General features: G+C 36.3%; 1 long non-coding RNA gene across 1 annotated transcript; it reads left to right on the top strand.

Moving 5' to 3' along the window:
- The first annotated feature begins 1,198 nt into the window (after positions 1-1,198).
- On the top strand, positions 1,199-18,587 carry LOC136030969 (uncharacterized). The gene is made up of 2 exons (XR_010618405.1): positions 1,199-1,337; positions 18,483-18,587. It is a non-coding gene; the product is annotated as an uncharacterized LOC136030969 (long non-coding RNA).
- Positions 18,588-21,055: the final 2,468 nt, after the last annotated feature.

Genomic DNA, 21,055 nt, shown 5'->3' with positions numbered 1-21,055 from the left:
TTTAGCCAAAAAAAGAATTAATATGCAAATTTCATTTTAGTAATTTATGTACGGAGAGCCAAAATCAGACATGCATTAATTCAAAAACTTTCAGAAATTAAATAAAAAAAAACAAGTTTTTTTTAATGAAAGTAAGGAGCGACATTAAAACTTAAAACGAACAGAAATTACTCCGTATATGAAAGGGGCTTTTCCTCCTCGACACCCCGCTCCTTGCGCTAAAGTTTGATTCTTTCTCGCAACTCTACTTTTTAAAACAATAAAAAACTTTAGCGTAAGGAGCGGGGTGTCGAGGAGGAAAAGCCCCTTTCATATACGGAGTAATTTCTGTTCGTTTTAAGTTTTAATGTCGCTCCTTACTTTCATTAAAAAAAACTTGTTTTTTTTTATTTAATTCAGTTAAGAAAGTGTAGCGTTGGGCCACAAAACTCATACATTACCTGAGACGTCTACCATACCAGCAGAGAATGCAGAGACTACAGTTGCCTAGTCTTCAGCTCCGACGTGACAGAGTCGACACGATAAATACATTCCGTTTTGTTAGGAACATTGGCAATACCACTTCTTCACTTTTACAGAATACAGTAGTACCCGTCAACAGCAACAAAAAATATACCCACCATGTTTACAAAAAAGATTAGGCCAAAACTCTTTATCTAGCTGAGCATGGAAGACTTGGAACGGACTTCCATCGGAAACATTTGCAACTACCACTGTCCAGTCTTTCAAAAGTAGTTTGGCATCTACAGATTTCCAAACTAGGTCTTATCACAATCCGTTTTGACGATATATTTCTTTTGTATCAGTTGATTTATGACCTTTATGTTTTCATAGTGTGTTATTTTTCATAGATTTGTATGTGTGCATTATGTTGTCAGTATTTTAATAATTTTTTTTTTTACTATGTTTAGTGCGACAAGCTTGATAAAGCTTACCGTATTTTGGTATTAATAAATAAATAAAAAAATATGCTCATTGATAAAGTCTTATGTCTGTTTTATATTTGTATTATTAAATGATTTCATTTATTCCCGTCTCTGGTTTAGCTTAACTCTTTACTTTCCTTAGGAAAATTTCCTTATTAGAAAATATTTCTTAATTAATAATTGCAGTGACTGTCATCTATAATATGATAATCGTGCAAGTATGCTGACATCTTCATTAGCGAGTTATATAACGTAAGGAGTTCAGCAGAAATTTTCAAGATTGCAAACCATGGAGTCCCCTGGAAAAAAGGAATGCGAGTTTAAGAACGTTGAAGCCCCTGTGGGTCCTGATGGAAAGAAATTGAAACCATGTTGTGCTTGTCCTGAAACGAAACAAGCACGGGATAAATGGTAGGTAATTTTTTGTTCTTTATGTGGTAGGCTAGGTCTTTACATGTTGGTGGTATTGTAGGGGGGGGGGAAGGTAAAGTACATTTCCTCCCTAAGAAGAAAATCTAACTCTGGTTATGTAGACTAGATATCATCTTAAACAAGCATTTCTAGACCCTAGACAAAAACAATTGATAGCCTACTTTGAAGAATGTATCTGGAATAGCCTAGCTTCAATAGAATTTTGTATAATTATATATGAAGGGATTTTTCTATCTTGGAAATTGGTTGAGGAAGGTGAATGAAAATCAAATGAACCCATAACCTAGGCTAAATGATCAGTAGTCTAACTGGTTTAGTGATTGACCACTTTAATGAAAGCATGCTAACTAAATTAAAAAGTGCAAAATTCTAAACAAGGTGCTTTTTGCTATCTTTGTTGCTGGTAATGTTAGGAAAATTGGCCAAGGTTTAGGCCTATATTAACATACTATTTAGGCTGCTAAGAAATAAACTTTCCTCTATAGTCAGAATTTTACATCCTGAATCCAAATTTAGCTATATTCACATCCCTCTAGAGGGCCCTGACCTTTAAAAATATGTGTGTTATAAAAGTGAAACCTTGCAAAATAGATCTTCTGCTTAATTGAGGTACAACAAAATTGTTTTCAGCTTCATAACTTTGCTCAATTCCATTTTATAAAGTTTTATACAATATATACATTATAATATATTAAGTTTTGTATAATGTATATATATTATACATAGTTTAATATATACAAATACATTTCCTAAATTTTGAAAAAAAAACATTGATGTGGCTCAAATTCTACTCAAAAAACAGGAATTGCATTTTCAGAATTAAAGGCAGAAAAAAAAGCAACTAGTAACAATTCCTGTCAGACGTAATATCACCAGTAGATCTCCCAGGACAATCAGGAAGCTATATACAGGACTGGTCAGACCGCAACTTGAGTACGGAGTCTCTCTTGCCGTTCCCCACTATGTCGTGGACAAGATGATCCTTGAGAGCGTTCAGCGGAGGGCTACAAAACTACCAACCAAATGTAAGAACCTCTCGTACCCTGAACGCCTCAAGAAACTCAAGCTCCCAACCCTGACGTACAGGAGGAAACGCGGAGATGCAATCCTGACCCACAAGCTGCTGGAGAATGGTGTCACACCAGGGCTTTTTAATAAGTTGCTCTCTAGCCACACCCGGGGCCACACCAAGAAGCTCCAGCAACAAAGAAGCTCACGGAGAGAACGTTCCAACTTCTTCTCAACTCGTGCTGTTCCACTGTGGAATTCCCTTAGTGAAGAAACAGTTCAGTCCAAAACTGTTGACAACTTCAAAAAAGCAATTGACCGAGACTGGGCAGCGATGGAGTGGAAACTACACTGGGAGGCCAGTGGATCTACTCAACGGAACTAGACAACGCACTTCCACCTCCATCACTCAACCGGCGAATCTACAGGATGTTCACCCAACCTTATTCGCCGGCCAGTGCGATTTAAGGTAATTTAAGGTAATTTTAAGGTAACTGAAAATTAAGGTAAATGTTGATTTGTCAAAATTTCAATAAGTATAGACCTGTCATGTAGGCAAATTTCAGGGCCCTCTAGAGGGAGAAGGAGTAGAGGTGGGTACTTTAAAATACCTTCATGGGACATGCCTTAGCCTATAGACCCATCCCTGAAAGTTTCATTTTCCTAACCTAAACCCTTTCCAAGATAGCAAGAAGTCAACTAACTAGAATTTTACCATATATATACACACACACACACACATATATATATATATATATATATATATATATATATATATATATATATATATATATATATATATATATATGTATATATATATATATATATATATATATATATATATATATATATATATATATATATATATATATATATATATATATATGTATATATATATATATATATATATATATATATATATATATATATATATATAGGTTTCTAGGGAGGGGGGGCATAATAGGTTGCTTAGATAAACTTGTGAACAAAAAAATACCCACAATTTAAAGGGAACTTCAACAATTATGCATTGTAGGTAGGTAATGGAAATTGTCTCCTGAATTATCATTTTGACAGCCTAAAGGAGTTAGGATTTTAAATTTCTCCTCCATGTTATAACAAAATGAAGATTTTTGCCTTGCAGTTGGCTTTTGTGGTAATACAGACAGATTCTGTTGATAAACCTAAATTTAATTAAATACTTTTTTGTGGTATGTGACATTACTAAAATCTAACAAAGACTGCACAAAGAGACTAAAATCTTGTTTCAAACTTGTTTGCAAAAAGAAACAGTCTTAAAATTGAAAATTTTTCAAAAAACTCAACTATTAAAAATCAATTGCAAAGAAAAATTACTTTCGTCCAGACCCAAACCAGAGCAAGCAGTGCCAACCACAAATCCAACACCATGACATGGGGGGTGCACCCCTGTGCCCCCTCCTTGGATCTACCCCTGTTCAGATTGAAAGATCTAGCTGTCATTTGAAGACTGGGCTGCTTTGAGGTGAAGACACTTACATGAATGAATTTCAGATGTTTAAAACAAAATTAATATATCTTAAAACCATATAACAAATATATCTACACAAATTTAGGAAACATCCATTGCACTAATTCAGCCACCTCAAGGAATTCTGACCACCTGCCAATGATCTATCTTGAAGATCCAATTAAAGAGATTCAAACAAGAAATAAAACATAGTAAGAGCTAGGTTGACAACTTGTGGTTGATAGTATTTCCTTTTAAGTTTTAAAACTTCAAAAGAACAGAAAATATTTTGTATATGAAAGGGATTGTCCCTCCCTCAACATCTGCTCTTTACAGTAAAACTGTATTAGAATTCTAGCAAATTCCCCTTGTGTAAAATTTCCCATGAGAAATTTACCCCCTAGAAACTTATGTCCCATGGGAATGTCTCTCCATGAAAAGTTTCACTAGCAGAAAATCTCCCCCACTCAAAAAATGTTTGTATACTTCCCTATAATAGGCTACATAAGCAACAGGCAGATTTTATAACTTAGACCTATTCTCAGGGGGATTGTGGTATCTTGAAAGGTATAATTGTTTGGCCTTTCAGCTATTCTGAACAAAATAATACTTCTACTGCTAACAAATTACTGCAGCACCAAGCTGCCTGAGGCCAACACAGCTAAGCTCTGTCCTCTTCCATCCCAATCTATTCAAAGCTTCCCTCTTTACACTCTCCCAGAAAATTTCCATTTCATTTAGAGCTTTCTTTATGAAATCCTCCCACCCCAACCATGGATGACCAGCTTTCTGTTTAGCCGTAAACAGCTGGTCAAAAAGGACAATCTTTGGTAATCTGTCATCATTCTTCTGCAAATCATGCCCTAGCCATCTTAACCTTTCTCTCATTACAGCCATAGAAAGCAGGATGCTATCTCAAAATTTTGATTGGACCATTCTGATAAAAAAAATTCTAGTTGTGGATTCTTTCCAGAATGTTTTTGCATAGGCTGTGACTCCACCTCAAAAATAGCCTACTCCTTTAGCATACAATATTTAAAGAATCATCTGTTTTCACTTAAGTTGTGATCCTTTTTAAGATCACAAGGGATCCCAACATGCAGCAAATATATTTTCAGGAAATCCCCCCCCCCTCCAATGAAAATATTATCCTACAGAAATGTTCTATTGACATTATTAAGAACTTAAATCTCCAAATAAATTGGAATACTTTTTTTGCTGTCTGTTTTGAGATTTATACCAGTGCATTATCATCATTTGTATCAACATTGCCATCAATAGACAACAGGTGGTCACATCACCAAATTAAGTTTAGTGTTAGACATGTTTCTAGTGCAAGTTAATCATTTGCTGCATCTGAATTTCAGGTTTAAGAATCAATTTTGAAAAAAAATTACTGAGAAGTAGAGTACATGTCTGGAAGTTCATTTTTATTAGTGGTATGACTCTAAAGAGCAGAACAATTTGAGCATTTCACATTGGTAAAATGGCAAAAGTAAAAAATTGAAAAAAAAGGAAGATGCTCATGTCCTATAATATTATGGCTTCCGTCATAGCATATTAATAGAAACAGATTTTCCAGAGTTAAGAAATAAGAGCCTATAACACCTCAAACATGGCATATGATCATGAGAACCTTACCATTAAAATTACTATTATTGGAAACCTGAGACTGGAGGTTTCTAATCCTTGCCCCTCTCCCTTAAATTGATAAAAAGGAAAATTGATTTTGAAAGTGTACCAATGATGTGTTTCCTTTTTTTTCATTTATTCCCAGTGCTAGCAGGCTACTTGAAGATTGTAGAGGTAATAGGCTAAGGGCTCATTTGAAAGCTTATGCAGTCTGTGATTTTTATAAATTATTTGTGATAGTGCTTGAGTAAAGTGCCATATGGTAATACCAATTGAATTTTTGGTATAATTACCAGAGTGTAGAGTGCAAGGAAACATGAAAACTACACTATTGAAAACAACATTGTTGAAAACCTTTCAATGGAGGTTGACAATCTCATGTCATGGTTGTAGTTATGCTTGTTACCTTCTTAATTTCAAAGAAACTGCCAAGTGGAACAAAGTTTTTAATTGGCACTAATTTGAATATGCTAACTATTATATAGGTTCAACAACAAAAAATTATTTTTAATTATGAAGTCAAATTCCAAGAATTGAAAAAAAATTCTCATTCTCAGACATGGTGTGATATAAAATCAAGATAGATATAATAAAAATCGCACCATTGATACTGTCATTAGTGTAAACCTGTTGACTTAAGTTTTTGATGTCCCCCACTATGAAAAATTAAGACAGTTGTCTTAATTTACTCCCCCTCCCTTCTCCCCCGGTAGGATATAGTCACAGGGTGCTTGGATTCAGCCCCAAGTTCTGTAAGTTCAGTTTATTGAATTTAACTCAATAACTTTGAACTCTTTGGCCAGTAAGCCTAATGACAAAATTATAAATTACTGAAATTATGTAATTTTAACTGACAAAAAAAGATAGGAAGATAACTCAGGTGCACCATATGAGCTATGCTGTCTAGATTTTCTAAATAAGTTGACTGTCTGGTGCCTTAATGTATTTGGTTACAAAATCAACTATCAATTGTGTTGCTTCAAAATGAACATATGAAAGAATTGCGCTCTTGCTTTCACCAAGACAACTGTAGAAGTTCTACCACTGGAACTGCAATAGAGGAAGTGTTGTTGCATTCAGTGCTCCAAAACACAACAGCCAATTTTGAAGCAGTCAGAACAACTGTTCTAACATATTCTACTAACCCAACACTTGTTTAGTCTTGTATTTAACTCTTCCCTGGCTTGAATATTTGGTGTCAACAAACAAGGCATTTTGTTCCATTTTGATTGGTTGAGAGAGAATTGTCAGAACGTGAAAAGACAAGAAAAATGTATATACAGAGCATGGGGATGGCTGGATTCCAAAACATAGATGGCATGGTAGCAGGAAACATCTTTAATAAGGTGATACCTGGATCCATTCTTTTGATTGCTAGTCGATGATCAAGCCAGAGAAAGGCACTGGTTGCGAAATAGAAAACGTATTTGATAATCAATACTGGCAACCAAGTTTCTAGAAAAGCAGGGCTTAGTATTCTATGGCGATGATGGGAGTCCTAGCTCAGATCAGATGTAAAATTTCCTTGAGCTGCTGAGTTCTACTATAACATAGCAATTGCTAAGCCAAACGTCTGCATTCAAAGTGTCTCCAACAGTTAACTCCAAAGAAGAGAAACAACAAGGGGTTACAACTATGGGAGGGGGTTAAATTCCTCCATGGAGGAATTTCTCAGGGGGGAAGAGAATTTTCTATGAAGGGGGCGCTGGATTTCCCATGCAGTATGTAAAAACGATCAGAAATTAAACAAAAAAGTTTTTTCAACTGAAAATAAGGAGCAACATTAAAACTTAAAAAGAGCATAAATTATTACGTATATGAGGGGGTTTGCCCCCTCGTCAATACCTCGCTCTTTACGCTAAAATATTTTTAGTACTTTCAAAGGAGCTATTTACTGTAATAATGAGTCGAAAAAGAGCAGTTAAGCTTATTCAAACGCTTTTAACAGAGCCTAATTATTTGCAACTTTACTCTCAGGTGAACACAGTCTCAGGACCAGCCGCACAAGGCTTATGGCCAAGCCATTTGACTAACAAAATATACACTACTTCATTTCTTAATTAAATTAAACAAAAAACAACACAAGTTTTTCAACTGAAAGTAAGGAGCAATGTTAAAATTTAAAACAAGCAAAAATTATTTGGTATATGAAAGGGGTTGTCCCCTCCTCAATACCCTGCTCTTTGCACTAAAATTTTCTAGTAATTGAAGAAAAAGCTTTTGATTCTAATTAAACATCCCTTGTGTTCCTGGAGTCGTTCACAAAATAATTGGGACAAAACGTCAAACTTTAACAAGATATGGATTTGGTAGTGTTTGGATTTGCCCCATGTGTATGGCCAGTGTTGCAAAACAAAGTGACCAAGATGTCTTAAAAATTACACTTGACAGACACCAAGATGAAGTGCAGGGCATCTTTGCCTCACTGAGACTCGACATTAGCGTATCTTTGGACTCTGTCAAAGTTAAGATACATAATCTTGAGGAGAGCTTTCAATACAAAAGTATCCATGTCTGCAGCTAAGACCAAAGTGGGTCATCTTGTTGGTGAAAAATTAGAAGTTAACCTCTGTTAATTTGTCGGATAAGGGCAAGATAGGTATAACAGATACCTGAGTTGCATTGCAAATGGCATATCACTTCAAGCAGATGATGCACATTTCATTTAAGAATTCTTCAAGAACAAGTTCAAAGTTGAATTTAGTTTGCTACAAATATTCAACACCTAAAGATAGTGCAAAACTCCTCAATTCTCCGAACTTCAACGGGAGCAAAGGACTGATCCTATAGGCTGGTGTTTTATATTAGTTCAACCAAGCGAAAATTCTGAATTTTCCCAGGCCAAAAAAAGGCCTTTATGCAGTCACTTAGAAAAGACCACCAGAAGAAAAATGAATTAGTAAAGCAGATGCTGTTGAGCAGAACCCAGGAACCAGAAATTGGTCAATGCTGCAAAAACGCAACACCTTTGGGGCTTCCAGTCCCTGTGCAACCAAGACAGATAGAGCACTAAATGTGGAACAGCGTCTTGTGAATAGTGTAAAAAACAAGCAACAAAAACAATATATACTGTGAAAAAGAAATATTGCAGTGAAAAAAAGAAACTATTCTTTTCTTTGTTCTTTTTATTTGTCTTCCTTTTGTTTTAGCTTCTCGATTTTTACATGCGGGGGGATTTCCCAGGAGGAAATTGTTTATGGGGGATGGTTGGTGTAATCATGTGGACACCTTTTATGTCACTGGATAGCCCTTGCAGGTTATTTAGCTTAAACTTCTGAAATACATTCTGTTATGCCATATCTTTTTTTTAGCATCATTGAAAGAGGCCAAGAACAGTGTCAAGGCTTAATTGAAGCTCACCTTCAATGCATGAGAGACTTAGGATTTAAATTATGAACCTGTCAGGCCATTAGGTAAATATATTTACACTCTATTAAGTCATTTAACAAAATAGCTTTCTGTTTAGAAAGGTCGTTGTTCTTTAGCTTACACCAAAAAAAGGTCTCCCTGATTTGGGATTCCCCAGAAATTCCAGTTAGTCTTATTTAGGTTTTCTTTAAGTAAAATAATTAATTTCCTTCAATTAAAGCTTTATGTTAAAGGGAATTTATACCCCATGAGCAATAAACATGCTATTCTATGTTGAAGATAGGTGGCTTTGAAACTGAACAGGTTTTAGAAGCAGTGACGCCAATTTAACGAATATATTGTGAGGGCTGGGGGGGATTGTATTTTCCAATGTCAAGGAAGAGCAAGTTTGTCCCTTTTTTCAATTTTTCCAATATAGGCCTAAATTCCAAATAAAGGCATTTCTCAGGGAGAATGCTCCACAAAAGGTACTTATAAAAATCTATAACGTGCCCCCCCCCCCTACTGCCGTTGTTGACGCCACTGTTTGAAAGGTGAACATTTAAGGAGATATTTAATATGGGTGGAATTTCTGCGTCTATTTATTATGGATTCTTGCTATGCATATGAATTTTTGGGATACTTTCTCTGGGTTTTTGTTTTCTTGAATTAATAGCATAGAGATTAAACAAAGCCATAGGCTAGCTTCTTTGTGACAGGATTTGCTGTTAGCGTGGAATCTTGCAAGATTTCATAATGAAATTTTTGTACTGGAAAATAGAAGCAATAGACACTGACTAGTGGAAATCTGTCCTTTTTTTCCTCTTCTCCATTTATGATTGCAGCTGCAACAGATTCCTACGAATATGTGCTTTGTGCAATTTGTGCTTTGTGCTATGTTCGAGAATAATACTGCTGCGGTTAAAGTAGGAAATGAGGTTAGCAACTGGTTTTGTATAAATCAGGAGTTAAGTAGGGTTGTGTTCTATCCCCTTTTATATAGGTCATTTTGATTTACTTTGTCTTAAGGAGCACAGGAAAGACAATTGGAGACCACGGAATCAAATGGGGAGGAAAAACTCTCCTGGACTTAGATTATGCTGATGATTTAAGCAAATTATATGGAAGCATGAGCAAAATGAATGAATTTTTAGAGGTTTTGCGAGTTCAGGGTGCTAGAATAGGTTTGAAAATTAATGTTAAGAAGACTAAATCACTAAGGCTAGGAATAAGTGAAGATGAAAAGGTGACATTGGGTAACGAAACTATTGATCAGGTGGGCAGCTTCACTTGCCTTGGTAGTATTATTAGTAAAGACAGTGGGAGCAGTGAATATGTTAAAACTAGAATAGCTAAGGCTCAGGGTGTATTTTCACAGTTAAAAAAAGTTTGGAAGGATAGGAAGATAAGTCTGCAAACCAAGATTAGAATATTGGAAGCTACAGTGATGACTGTGGTCAAATATGGCTCTGTGGCCATGGATGCTCTGAAAAGTGAACGAAAATTCACTAGATGTTTTCAAGAGAAATTACCTGCGAATTGTTTTGGGGACCCGGCTGACTGACCATATTTCAAACAGTAGGTTGTACGAAAAATGTGGTTCAACCCCGATTTCTGGGGCTGTAATGAAAGAAAGGTTGAGATGGCTAGGCCACGTTATGCAGATGAAGGATTACAGATTGCTGAAGATTGTCCTTTTTGGCCAACCGTCTGGGACTACACGGAAAGCAAGTCGTTCTCGTCTGCTTCGGGAGGATGTCACAAATAAAGACCCAAAGGAAATGGTAACTTCCTGGGAGGGTGTAAAGAGGGAGGCCTTGAATAGATTAGATTGGAGGAGGAGCGTGTGTAGCTGTGTTGGCCTCAGGCGGCTTGATTCTGCAGTGAGTTATTAGTAGTAGTAGTAGTAGTAGTATTCAAATGCACAATTGTTTCGGAATCTGTTTGTTATACAAGAGTAGAGAACTAGAATAAATTATGTATGTATAAATATTGTTTCAAAATATTAAAACTTATTGCCGGGAAATAAATCTTATAGGTACTAAAAAATTGCTTTTATTAGCTAAGACATGCAGATAAAACTAAGTGCAGACATTTGAAAATGTGTGTTGGCATTATGAAACAAGACATTGCACAAAAAAGGAAAGGACATAAAAAAGTTGGAATTCAATTATAAGAAATTCAGTGTTGATTTTTATGATATAAGTAAGAAAGATCAGTCTTACATTCAACAGATTTTTTTTATGGTTCAACCATCAAATAAAATCGAATAATAACCTTTTGAAAAAAAAAACTTTCAAAAACAATCATGTGGAACAGGGTCAAAATACCTTAATTTTCGTCAGAAAACGACTTATCAAAATTACCACGTAGGTTGCTGAGGATAAAACAAATTTGAAGATTCAAGAACAGTAAAAATCCTGATTCTTTAAATTGGGAACTAAAAGATCGTTGTATGCCTTCATGAAGTTTTAGTACCTAGTGGGTACCAAGTTTGAAAATAAAGAACATTTGTGAAAAATTAACAGAAAATGAGCAGAGAAAAATATATCGTCTTGGAGCTCTAAAAAGTCTAACTGTCCTAATTAATATAGCAAAAGACAAACACTCCCATTAATTGTTAGTAAACTGTGTTGGCTGGCCCTCGACATTCGGCATGCGACAGGCTTCTATATGTGGATTCTCATTGTTGCTTGTCTTCTAACCGCAAACAATTTGAGACAATTTGCTGTTTTTTCATACTGGGGTCTTTTCAAAGATAAGGGAATATTAAAGCAAGTCCGATTTCTACCGATGATATCTGCTAAGTTTCAAACTTATGGTTTTCTTTTTTAAGGCTTTTGAATTGTTGTAATCCTTTGTTGAAATGTATACAAATATTTTTGCAACTGCCAGTATTTTGCTCTTTACGAAATTTAATGTCTTTTCATTACTGAACTTTTCAACGACATTTGATTATTAAAGCAAGTCAAATTTCTACCAAAGAATTCTACTAAGCTTCAAACTTGTGGTTTTCTTTTTTAAGGTTTTTGAATTGCTGAAGGTTTTTAAATATCTGTTCAAAGATATTTGATTATTGAAGTTTGTCTGATTTCTAACAATGATATGCACTAAGAATCAAACTTTTTGCTCTTTACGCAATTTAATGTCTTTTCTTCATACTGTATCTTTTTAAAATATTTGATTACTGAAAGTTTCGGTTTTCTTTTTTAAGGTTGTTGAATTGTTCTAATCCCTTGTCAAAATATCGAATCATCCTCTGTAATAATTACAAATTTTCGTTTTTTTGGGCCTTCCTACTGACATTATATAACTGGTTGCGTTCAAACCTGTAAGCTTAATCACGTAGTGAATGGATTTTATCTAACAAAACTACAAACTAATTTTAAAAATTTCAGATATTTTTCTAGTTTGAATTAAAACATTAAAATTGTTGCTCAGGAACCGTGAATATTTTTGGAGTTTACATAATAACTTTAGCGATTTAGTGATACTGAACTTTAAAAATCTATGAACTTTTTTCATGTCTTAAAAAGACATTGTTACTGAATGGGGATATTTGAGGATGTATTCCAATTATTTTTAGTTATTCGTTAAAAAGAAATATCTATTATATGATCTTCTTGATTGCTGACACCGTGAACCGGGATGACGTAGCATAAAGATTCCAGGGGGTGCCAATTAGGGAAGGGCATTACAAACCTCCGTTTTAATTTTTAAAAACTTTCCCTTCCTGCTATATTTTGAAAATTACTTTTTTATACCTTAAAAAATTCTTGCCCCCCCCTCATATTTTATTTTTATACTAATCTAGATGGTGTTAGCACTAAATGGATACATTCAAGTTCAAGTTCAAGTTCTGTTTATTACTACATAAATTCAATATAAAAATCCAATTTGACAGAGAGAGGGCTCGAGGCCAAATGGCAGTAAAGCTCGAGGCCAAATTACTAATTCAACTAAATATGGTCATCTAAATTTCATATTATATATATTGTTATATTTTTATGGCACTTGGTATTAACCAAGTAATATATAGCGATCGCAAATTCTCTCGGTCTGTCAGTCTGTCCCGATTTTGCTACTTTAGGCACTTCCAGGTAAGCTAGGACGATGAAATTTGGCAGGCGTATCAGGGACTGGACCAGATTAAATTAGAAATAGTCATTTTCCCGATTTTACCACCTGGGGGGGTAGTGGGGGGCCGGTTAATTCGGAAAAAATAGAAAAAATGAAGTATTTTTAACTTACGAACGGGTGATGGGATCTTAATAAAATTTGATGCTCGGAAGGATATCGTGTCTCAGAGCTCTTATTTTAAATCCCGACCAGATCCGGTGACATTGGGGGGAGTTGGAGGGGGAACCTAATATCTTGGAAAATGCTTAGAGTGGAGGGGTCGGGATGAAACTTGGTGGGAAAAATAAGCAAAAGTCTTAGATACGTGATTGACATAGCCAGAACGGATCTGCTCTGTTTCGGGACGTTGGAGGAGGGGGGGGGGGTAATTCTGAAAAATTAGAAAAATGAGGTAATTTTTAACTTACGAACGTGTGATCGGATCTCAATGAAATTTGATTTTTAGAAGGATATTCTGTCTCAAAGCTCTTATTTTAAATCCCGGCCGGATTTGGTGACATTGGGAGAGTTTGGGTGGGGGAACCTAAAATCTTGGAAAACGCTTAGAGTGGAGGAATCGGGATGAAACTTGGTAGGAAAAATAAGCAGAAGTCCTAGATACGTGATTGACATAATCAGAACGGATCCGCTCTATTTGGGGGAGTTGGGGGGAGGGTCAATTCTGAAAAATATAGTAAAAATTACGTATTTTTAACTTACGAAGGAGTGATTGGATCTTCATGAAACCTCATATTTAGAAGGATCTTGTGCTTTTGAGCTCTTATTTTAAATTCCGACCAGATCCTGTGACATTGAGGGGAGTTGGAGGGGGAAACCGGAATTCTTGAAAAATGTGAAAATTGGGGTATCTTTATCTTACGAATAGGTTATCGGATCTTTGATATATAGAAGGGTCTTATGTCTCAGAAACTCCATCTTCAACTCGAATCGGATCCGGGGACATACGGGGCTGGAGGGGGGGAAACAGAAATCTTGGAAAACGCTTAGAGTAGAGAGATCGGGATGAAAATTGATGGGAAGAATAAACACAAGTTCTAGATACGTGATTGACATAATTGGAATGGATCCGTTCACTTTGGAGGAGCTGTAGGATCTTTGATATATAGAAGGGTCTTACGTCTCAGAAACTCCATCTTCAACCCGAATCGGATCCGGAAACATACGGGGCTGGAGGGGGGGGGGGGGACAAAAATCTTGGAAAACGCTTAGAGTAGAGAGATCGGGATGAAAATTGATGGGAAGAATAAACACAAGTTCTAGATACGTGATTGACATAATTGGAATGGATCCGTTCACTTTGGAGGAGCTGGGGGTGTTAATGTGTTAATTAATTAAAAATTAGAAAAATTGAGGTATTTTTAACTTAAGAAAACGTGATCGGATCTTAATAAAAATTGGTATTTAGAAGGAACTCAAGTCTCAGAGTTCTTATATCAAATACCGACCAGATCTGTTGACATTGGGGGGAGCTTGAGGGGGAAATCGAAAATCTCGGAAAACGCTTAGAGTGGAGGAATTGGGATGAAGCTTGGTGGGTAGAAAAGGAAATATCTTAGATAGGTGACTGACGTAACCGTACTGGATTCGCTCGCTCTGGGGGAGTTAGGGGGTGGGGTTCAGTGCTTTGGTGAGTTTGGTGCTTCTGGACGTGCTAGGACGATGAAAATTGGTAAGCGTGTCAGGGAGCTGCACAAATTGACTTGATAAAGTTGTTTTCCCTGATTCGACCATCTGGGGGGCTCAAGGGAGAGGAAAAATTAGAAAAATGAGGTATTTATAACATACGAGTGGGTGATCGGATCTTAATGAATTTTGATATTTAGAAGGACATCGTGACTCAGAGCTCTTATTTTAAATCCTGACCGGCATTAAGCCTCTGATTTTCCTTTTAAGTCAATCTATTCATTCTTAGAATTTCGTTAGAGCTCATACCATATGAGCTCTTGGCTGTTGGGTCTTCTGGCCTCGTCACAAGTGCCTAAGGGCTCTTAGCTCTTGTTAACTTCTTCTTACTGAAAAATTAAGAAAATTATCTTGTGCTTTAGAGCTCTTATTTTAAATCCCGACCAGATCCTGTGACATTGAGGGGAGTTGGAGGGGGAAACCGGAATTCTTGGAAAACGTGAAAATTGGGGTATCTTTATCTTACGAATAGGTGATCGGATCTTTGATATATAAAAGGGTCTTATGTCTCAGAAACTCCATCTTCAACTCGAATCGGATCCGGGGACATACGGGGCTGGAGGTGGGAACAGAAATCTTGGAAAACGCTTAGAATAGAGAGGTCGGGATGAAAATTGATGGGAAGAATAAGCACAAGTTCTAGATACGTGATTGACATAATTGGAACGGATCCGTTCTCTTTGGAGGAGCTGGGGGTGTTAATTTGGAAAAATTAGAAAAATTGAGGTATTTTTAACTTAAGAACTGGTGACCAGATCTTAGTGAAAAATGATATTTAGAAGGAACTCATGTCCCAGAGCTCTTATTTCAAATCCCGACCAGATCTGTTGAGATTGGGGGGAGCTGGGGAGGGAATCGAAAATCTCGGAAAACGCTTAGGGTAGAGGAATTGGGATGAAGCTTGGTGGGTAGAATAAGCAAATGTCTTGGATACGTGACTGACGTAACCGTACTGGATTCGCTCGCTTTGGGTGAGTTAGGGGGTGGGGTTCAGTGCTTTGGCGAGTTTGGTGCTTCTGGACGTGCTAGGACGATGAAAATTGGTAAGCGTGTCAGGGAGCTGCACAAATTGACTTGATAAAGTTGTTTTCCCTGATTCGACCATCTGGGGGGCTGAAGGAAGAGGAAAAATTAGAAAATTGAGGTATTTATAACATACGAGTGGGTGATCGGATCTTAATGAATTTTGATATTTAGAAGGACATCGTGACTCAGAGCTCTTATTTTAAATCCTGACCGGCATTAAGCCTCTGATTTTCCTTTTAAGTCAATCTATTGATTCTTAGAATTTCGTTAGAGCTCATACCATATGAGCTCTTGGCTGTTGGGTCTTCTGGCCTCGTCACAAGTGCCAAAGGGCTCTTAGCTCTTGTTAACTTCTTCTTACTGAAAAATTAAGAAAATTATCTTGTGCTTTAGAGCTCTTATTTTAAATTCCGACCAGATCCTGTGACATTGAGGGGAGTTGGAGGGGGAAACCGGAATTCTTGGAAAACGTGAAAATTGGGATATCTTTATCTTACGAATAGGTGATAGGATCTTTGATATATAGAAGGGTCTTATGTCTCAGAAACTCCATCTTCAGCTCGAATCGGATACGGGGCTGGAGGGGGAGAAACAGAAATCTTGGAAAACGCTTAGAGTAGAGAAGTCGGGATGAAAATTGATGGGAAGAATTAGCACAAGTTCTAGATACGTGATTGACATAATTGGAACGGATCCGTTCTCTTTGGAGGAGCTGGGGGTGTTAATTTGGAAAAATTAGAAAAATTGAGGTATTTTTAACTTAAGAAAGGGTGACCGGATCTTAATGAAAATTTATATTTAGAAGGAACTCATGTCTCAGAGGTCTTATTTCAAGTCCCGACCAGATCTGTTGACATTAGGGGGAGCTGGAGGGGGAAATCGAAAATCTCGGAAAACGCTTAGAGTGGAGGAACTGGGATGAAGCTTGGTGGATAGAATAAACAAATGTCTTAGATTCGCGACTGGCGTAACCGTACTGGATTCCCCCGCTTTGAGGGAGTTAGGGGGCGGGGTTCAGTGCTTTGGTGAGTTTGGTGCTTCTGGACGTGCTAGGACGATGAAAATTGGTAAGCGTGTCAGGGTGCTGCACAAATTGACTTGATAAAGTTGTTTTCCCTGATTCGACCATCTGGGGGGCTGAAGGGAGAGGAAAAATTAGGTATTTATAATATACGAGTGGGTGATCGGATCTTAAAGAATTTTTATCTTTAGAAGGACATCGTGACTCAGACCTCTCATTTTAAATTCTAACCGACATTAAGCCTCTGATTTTCCTTTTAAGTCAATCTATTGATTCTTAGAATTTCGTTAGAGCTCATACCATATGAGCTCTTGGGTCTTCTGGCCTCGTCACAAGTGTCAAAGGGCTCTTAGCTCTTGTTAACTTCTTCTTACTGACAAATTAAGAAAATTATCTTGTGTTTTAGAGTTCTTATTTTAAATCCCGACATTGAGGGGAGTTGGACATTGAGGGCAGAGTTGACATTGAGGGGAGTTGGAGGGGGAAACCGGAATTCTTGGAAAACGTGAAAATTGGGGTATCTTTATCTTACGAATAGGTGATCGGATCTTTGATATATAAAAGGGTCTTATGTCTCAGAAACTCCATCTTCAACTCGAATCGGATCCGGGAACATACGGGGCTGGAGAGGGGAACAAAAATCTTGGAAAACGCTTAGAATAGAGAGGTCGGGATGAAAATTGATGGGAAGAATAAGCACAAGTTCTAGATACGTGATTGACATAATTGGAACGGATCCGTTCTCTTTGGAGGAGCTGGGGGTGTTAATTTGGAAAAATTAGAAAAATTGAGGTATTTTTAACTTAAGAACAGGTGACCGGATCTTAATGAAAATTGATATTTAGAAGGAACTCATGTCTCAGAGCTCTTATTTCAAATCCCGACCAGATCTGTTGAGATTGGGGGAGCTGGGGGGGGAAATCGAAAATCTCGGAAAACGCTTAGGGTAGAGGAATTGGGATGAAGCTTGGTGGGTAGAATAAGCAAATGTCTTGGATACGTGACTGACGTAACCGTACTGGATTTGCTCGCTTTGGGGGAGTTAGGGGATGGGGTTCAGTGCTTTGACGAGTTTGGTGCTTCTGGACGTGCTAGGACGATGAAAATTGGTAAGCGTGTCAGGGAGCTGCACAAATTGACTTGATAAAGTTGTTTTCCCTGATTCGACCATCTGGGGGGCTGAAGGTAGAGGAATAATAAGAAAAAATGAAGTATTTATAACTTACGACTGGGTGATTGGATCTTAATGAATTTTGATATTTAGAAGGACATCGTGACTCAGAGCTCTTATTTTAAATCCTGACCGGCATTAAGCCTCTGATCTTCCCTTTAAGTTAATCTGTTGATTCTTAGAATTTCGTTAGAGCTCATGCCATGTGAGCTCTTGGCTGTTTGGTCTCCTGGCCTCGTCACAAGTGCCAAAGGGCCCTTAGCTCTTGTTAACTTCTTCTTTCTGACAAATTAAGAAAATTATTTCTTTTTTAGACGCAATAAAAGAGAAAAAGAAACCTAGTAAGAAAATTGAGACGCCATGTCTATAATACTGTCAGAAGACTCAAAAACCTTAGACTACCCTACTTCCAGCCTAAGAAAAGAAAATTATCAACCTTCTTCTAGATTTTGTTCCTGCTTAAGTAAGATCACCCTCCCTCTCGCTCACACATTCTCTTTCTCTCCCTCTATTTTAATCACCGGTTTAAGAGATAGATTAAGCTGTTGTTTCTACGGCTGAAATGTTTTTTATTTTTCATCAGCTCAGATATTTTCTCTTTTTCAGGTATTTTTCGAAGTTGAGAAGTAATGTTCAAGTCATTGGATTTTAGGAATATTGTTATCATATTTTACCATGGATTTGTACAAATTATATGAATTTTGTTTTAAATTGAGTGTAATCTGTTATGTCTAGATTATTCATCTTAATTTGTTTGATGTTATTAGATAAGGACTTGTTATTGATTATTTATAATTAATTCTCTTGTTACGTTTGGCAAAACCTGGTGCAACACCAGGATAATGTTAAAACTTATGTTCCCTGTTAAATAACCTGCAGCTATAGTTTTAATCAAAATTACACTATCCTTAAATCATTGTATTCATAAGTTTCAGACATATCCAGTCACCTAGTTAAAATTATGATATTGCTTAGATTTTTATCATAGAGAATACCTAAGCTCACCAAAAAAATAACGTAATTTTCTGTTGTTTAAGATTTTCCAACAAACTTTCATTTTATTTTTTTTTTTCAATCTTAGAAACCACAAAGCCAAATTTCAAGAATGTAATGTGCAGATTGATACAGCTGAATCTCAGCTATTGAAAGATAGAAAAATCGGCATCTTGCGTTGAAATAACAATATTCATAGGACCGTAGAAAAATATTATGCCAGAAACTTCACGGAGAACGTAAGCTTCGTCTTCCTATCGTAAGTTTCTATAGTTTCAACTGAGTAAAGATTTTAATGCTTGTAACACATTTTTTGAAAATACAATTGCTCCGAACTCGGAACTGAAGAGATTTAGATCTTTGGTGATTTATCTTGGATGTGTTTAAATTAAAGTATTATGCAAAACATTGAAAACACTAAAAACATTATAGGTTAAATTAAAAACTAAAATATGCGTAAAAATTTCTGGTAAAACTAATTTCTATAATCAATTCTAAAACAGTTGCTTTTTCTAAGTAATTTTGGTTCAGTTGCTTTTATATATATATATATATATATATATATATATATATATATATATATATATATATATATATATATATATATATATATATATATATATATATATATATATATATATATATATATATATATAATTCTCGAGATACTTGAAACTTTCCGGTTTTTCAAAACATTTGATTAGGATAAGTTTATGCTGCCTTTTGTAGGGTGGCAGGGGGGGGGTAGTAAAGAGACTTTGGAATTTGCGTCTACGTAAAGTGTATAATCATTTTTCTCTTATCATCACACTGGACTCCATTTAGTTCTGATTACCTGAAGTCTTCTCTTTTCACCTCTTCCCATGTCATTCAGGTACGATATGCTTAATATTTGGCTTCAGAGGTAGTGTTGGGCTATAATCTGATGAGACGATATATCGATATTTCTACTTTTGGCATTTTATACATAGATATCAATATTTCGAAACGGTTTTTCTCCTCAAATTAAGTGACAGATTTGAGAAAGTTCAGTGACGAAAATTGTAAATAAAGAGCACTTTTCGTTGTTTCTGTTTTTAAACTTTGAATAGTGTAAAATCAAATAATATAAATAAATTTCGACCACGTAAATGAATAACGAAAACCCAAAATTTAAATTAGTCAGAACTAAGAAAATAAACAGCAACACGTCAATACTGTGAGTTGGTTCCGCCTTTCAGTGATTAACTGAGCAGCCTTCTTAAACACTCTTAAATGGGTCGCTGATGGAGACCACAGACCTAATTCAATGGCAACCTCGGATTGGTATTTCTTAAACCCCATAGAAAGATTTATTATAAGCAGAACAAGGCCATTCACTGCAGCATTCAAAAATTCAAATCACAATATAGTAACGTAAATCTACTTTCCCTTCCTAGCAAAAGAAGGAAAAATACAAACTTATATTACTCTCTTTTCCTTTCAGCATAAATATATCATACCTACAATTATTTTTCTCATTATAAACCTGACAAGGTCATACAACACATTATTCTAAAACATACGCTACAAAAACTCCCCCTCAAAAAGAGGAAAAATGTACTACTCTTCTCTCTGTCACTTCAGTAGCATATTAACAAACTTGGATGATTGTCCTTTTTAAAGTCGTCTGCCGGATCCCCAGGAACTCAAGGGCATTATCTTAAAAAAATCTACTTCTTAGATCAGAGAGCTGCTCTCACCCAGCCAGAATGCGTGCCACATCCTCAGCTCCTGAATAACAAGATTTGAATAACTGAATAAGATTCGGCTACCGGCGAAGCATGTCGTGCGCTGATTACTGAAAGTTCGTCGTGAAACCTTACATGCTGGCTTTATTCTGTCGTGGCTGAATGAAAGGAACTGTTACTGGGCTTCTGATACAGATTGCAATTTTACTCTCAACTTAGGGAAGATCGTCAGGAAAGATAAACTGCTACAAACAACAACTCACTGCAGCACCAAGCCGCCCGAGATCAACATAGCAACGCACGCTCCTTCTTTACAATTCATACAAAGTCTTCCTCTTTACTCCTTCCCAAAAAGTTCTAATTTCCCTTAAATTTTTCCTTAAGACCTCAAAACATCCCCTTTTGGGAATGACCTGCTTTTTGCTTGGCTCTAAAAGGTTGGCCACAAAGAAGATTTTTAACAAGTTGTTATCCTTC

Source organism: Artemia franciscana, chromosome 1 (assembly GCF_032884065.1).
Source record: "Artemia franciscana chromosome 1, ASM3288406v1, whole genome shotgun sequence".
Classification (NCBI taxonomy): Eukaryota; Metazoa; Arthropoda; class Branchiopoda; order Anostraca; family Artemiidae; genus Artemia; species Artemia franciscana.
Note: the sequence above shows the minus strand (reverse complement) of the source record. Positions and strands in the feature narration are given on the sequence as shown.